Below are 4,595 nucleotides of genomic sequence, written 5' to 3'. Positions count from 1 at the left end.
GTTGAGAGAGATCATTTCTGAGGCATGGGAGAATCACGGGATAAAAATATCTTTGGGAAGGAGCATTTACAGCACTGGGTGATGCAAGAAAATAAAGGTGGAGGAAGTTTCCAGAGAAAGCATCCTTTAAAAATATTACAGTTTTTCATGTGATAAACATCATTCAAAGCAAACAGAACAGCTGCAAAATATGATAAAAATAACTTGAAAGTTCATTGATTTTGCAGTAAAACTGTAAGTACTTCACTTTATAGTAATTGTTCCTCTCATGCTCTCAAATCTTGTACTTGAGCTACAAGAGTATTCAGGTCAGGGTTGCATTCAGAAAATAGGCACAAAAAGACAATGAAGCTCAACTAGAGAGATACTTTAATCATGAGCTAATTTACAAACCAAAGCAAAACAAAATCATTTTTGTCTAAGATTATTAGAAGATGCTAATTCTATGCCTAAAATTATCTTTTTCTGAAACCTAAAAAAAATTAAAAAAACAACTCTTATCTTCCTAATTAAATTTTGTGCCTTGGCTTATATGGTTGGTTGGGCATTTTTTCCTTGTCTGAGGACAATGTGCATGTGTTATTCAAATATGAGTACCTCTGTAGTATAAACTCATATAAACACTGTCCTGATGGTACAAAACTAATGATAGTGCTCTTCGTAATCATTTTCTCATGGCTTGTAGTTATATTTAAAATAAGTGAGCAGCTTTTATGGAAGAGAGACACATGTGAAAATGAAGCCCTGCTAAGTGTGTGCAGCCTTGTAAAATTTGTAAGAGACTTAAACAAACAAACAAACATATACTAGCAATTTAAAGCAATGCTGAGTAGCAAGAACATTTCTGTGATCATAGGATAAGGACACGTTGTGTCAGAGCTAGGCAAGGGAAGAATAGAGAATATTCCTTTGAATTAAAAACATGAATATATCCTTTGTTATCTGTAACCATTTTTATTTTCTGGAAACATTTACCAGAGCATTTTTCCCTATTTAAAAAAAAAGAAAAAAAGAATCACAGTGATGACCCTGTGTACATATGCACACACAAATACTTGCACACTATGCCTGCATGCATTTTATATTAATAAATTGAAGTATTTTGAGTATATTTGTGATTTCACATTAAGATTTTCTTCAGATATCATTGCATAGCCATCTTAGAGGCTTTCCATGTGAAGTCTTTAAGCACATCTTGGAACCTATTAGGAATTTCAGAGTCTTTGGCTCAAGGGGCTATTCACATCCTTAGTTTAGGCATGTGCTTAAGAGCTTGACTGAATTTGGTCTTGTGGCATTGGACATCATCAAATCTGGGACAACAATGACAGCATCTACCTTTGCAGACCCTTATGCAATATTTTCAATGGGGTATGGGAAGTTGTTAGGCCAACTAAATGCACGGTATGCAGGAAGAAGTGTTTTGCACCAACTATTAGCTAAATCTGCAACACATTGCTCCTGCAATCCCAGTCCTGGCCAACAGTACTAGGGAAGTGATCGTCCCCTTTTATGTGGCACTGGTGAGACTGCACCTCAAGTACTGTGTTTAGTTTTGGGCCCCTCATTACAGAAAGGGCATTGAGTTGCTCAAACATGTGCAGAAAAAAGCAATGAAGGTGGTGAAGGGCCTAGAAAAAGAGTTATGAGGAGCAGCTGAGGAACAGGGGCTGCATAGTCTGAAGAGCAGGCTGAAGGGAGACCTCATCGCTCCATACAACCTCCTGAAAGGAGGCACAGTGAGGAGGGTATCAGTCTCATTTCTCAGGCGACAGGTGATAAAATGAAAGATGACTGCCTCAGGTTGTGCCAGGGGAGGTTTAGGTTAGATATTAGAAAGAATTTCTCCACAGAGAAGTTGGCCACGCATTGGAGCAGGCTGCCTGAAGAAGGGGTGGTGTCCCCGTCCCTGGAGGTGTTTAAGAGATGTGTGGACATGGTTAAGTGGTGGGACTTGGTAAGTCAGGTTGATGATTGGGCTTGATGATCTTGAAGGTCTTTTCCAGATTAGATGTTTCTATGATTCTACACCACTTCTCCCAATTCATGAGCACCTGAGTGTGCTGGCAAACGGAGGAAAATGTGGGTGAAATGACTACCTGAAGTGATTTAGTTTCTGAGCACTCTCAAGTTTTTAAAATCATAAAGCCTGATAGCCACCTGATTGTTACAGTTTAAAATGCTTGATGGTGTTCAGTTCTGTCCTAAGTATGTAACTACTTCAAACGTTAATTATACAGTCCTCATTTCAAAAGACTATTCTTGCACCAAGGCAAATGTCACCAAAGGTACAAACCCTTTACTTTTTTTTATTTTTATTTTTTGAATACCTCATGGCATCTTCTGTCAGGCAGCTTATCTTGTTTTGTTCTCCTCTTTGTTTACAGGCTATGCAGCCTGTGCCTGCTGCAGCACTGGTGCTCTCAGTGCGTTATCTCCTTTTTTCCGTCACCCAGGGCAAAGATGGACCTAGACCTTGTACCAGCTGCCTGAGCTGTGGTTCCCGGGGAGTCCTCCAGCTTTGTCTTCTGCAATTTGTTCTGACTGCTGTGCTGCTGGCCAGGCCCACTGGGGCACTGAGCTGATGCCCCACCTTGAAGACTCTCTTTCCCATTGCCCTTTAGTTTTCTCGCTAATTAATGCTCTCTGGATGTTCTCGTTTAAGCAAGGGCTCCCTAGGTTGCTGATTGTGCCCTCTTTTCGTGTTCCTGGTCAGTTCTTCTAACAATATGGGTCTGATCACCCTGGTGTAGTCAGTAAAATGCATCTCTCAGTGCTGCTGTTAGCAGTCTGTAATCCTATCATTGCCGATTTGTCAGGTTTCCCAGGAGCCAGGCCAGTCATGACTTTCTAGTATTTTTTAAATGCTCCTGTGCACACACCAGACAAAGCAACAGTGCAAGCAAGAGTATCAGGTGCTGGAGTGTTACTATTGCCATTTGGAAAACCCAAACTCACTGTTCCACTTCTTGCCATTTTGACGTCGCAGTGATGTGCTGAGCACCAAGTTTCAGAAGTCAAAAGCTGCTTGTAGAATCAAAAGAATCTTTGCAAAAGTGTATTTAATATGATGATGTTAAATCTGTGTGAGCCTGTGTTTTTATGCAGAGAAGCCAGAGGAATGGGATTATTATACAAGGTCATGTGTTTATACATCCTTTTTCTCAAGGTCGATCTGCAAACATTTGAGGGCAAGTTTAAATGATGCTGCTGAGCCAATCTTCCCATTTCTTTTATGAAGCAAGGGGTTTGACTGCTCTCAACTAGCATAAAACCACTCTGCACTGGGAACAGCCAAATACCACCTGGTCTGCAATGAAATTAGAGCAGCAGATTTTTGAGTGTGTGCTGTCATTTTTTTGACTCTGGAAGCTCTCTAATTTCTTCTCCCTCTTACCACATATTTGAGTTTCTCTGAAGATGACTATTTGTACTTCAAGTATTTTTCCTTCTAATTTGGTCTTAAAATATGAAATATTGAATAATGCCAGTGGAGGAACATCTCCCTATGTACTCCTGATTCTGCTGATAGCCAGTGCAGAATACAAATGCTCTAGCTAACTATAGCACACTGAAGTTTTTGCACCAGACATATGGCCTATGTCTACATTGCTCCTGAGTTGTCTCTGTCTTGGTGCTAAATAGATTAGTTGCTCCAAACCCTGGTGTTGTGCTCACATTTCCCTTGCCATTTTCTGCTGCAAGAAGATGGGATTTGTAGGCAAAGCCAAAGCCTGGGCTGATTTTATAATGATGTCCTTCGAAGGACTTTTTAGTTTGGAGAAGAGGAGGTTCAGGAGAGACCTTATTGCTCTCTGCAACTGTCCAAAAGGAAGTTGTGGGGAGCTGGGGGTTGGCCTCTTCTCGCAGATAACCAGTGATAGGACTAGAGGGAATGGCCTCAAGTTGCATCAGGGGAGGTCCAGGTTGGAAATTAGGAGGCATTTCTCCTCAGAAAGAGCAGTCAGGTATTGGAATGGGTTGCCCAGGGAGGTGGTGGAGACACTGTCCCTGAGGCTGTTTAAGGAAACGTTGGACGTGATGCTTAGGGACATGGTTTAGTGGGTGACATTGGAGGTAGGGGGATGGTTGGACTGGATGATCTTGGAGGTCTTTTCCAACCCTAATGGTTCTATGATTCTATGAAGGGGAGATAAGGTGTAAGAGGAATTTCTGGAGCCTTCCTCCTGCAAGATTGGTGTCCTTGGGTGACTCCAAAGGCACAGGACCACCCCAGAGCTTTCTCCAGCTGTTGCAGTGCAGCTGTGACAGAAACACCTCCAGACTAACAGCCTGGGCAGTAAGTAAACCTGGCCTCAAAGCCGTTGATATACAATGTAATGTATTTTTACATTACATACAATACAATTCCGTATTACATACATACAATCCCACATTGTAATGGCATAGCAAGACACCAAGCTGACTGATGCAGAGACTAAAACCTGTGTTGATTCCATGTTAATTTCACACTGTTCTTCCAAGAGTGAGATTTAGAGTCAGATTTGCAGTTTGAGCAAATTTTGGCTCTCCTTTTCTTTAAAATTTAAAGGTATAATGCAGCTGCTTATTCTGTCTTCTGGAACATTACCGGT

At 41.3% G+C, this 4,595-nt stretch overlaps 1 long non-coding RNA gene across 1 annotated transcript in view; it reads left to right on the top strand.

The window, feature by feature from the left end:
• Positions 1–3,614, top strand: part of LOC310896195 — a 47,948-nt gene extending 44,334 nt beyond the window's left edge. Inside the window, exon 3 of the long non-coding RNA XR_014581274.1 lies at positions 2,388–3,614. This is a non-coding gene — a long non-coding RNA (uncharacterized lncRNA). The remainder of the gene's footprint in view (positions 1–2,387) is intronic.
• The last annotated feature ends 981 nt before the right edge of the window (positions 3,615–4,595 follow it).

This window comes from Anser anser (assembly GCF_964211835.1).
Source record: "Anser anser genome assembly, chromosome: 3".
NCBI lineage: Eukaryota > Metazoa > Chordata > Aves > Anseriformes > Anatidae > Anser > Anser anser.
Note: the sequence above shows the minus strand (reverse complement) of the source record. Positions and strands in the feature narration are given on the sequence as shown.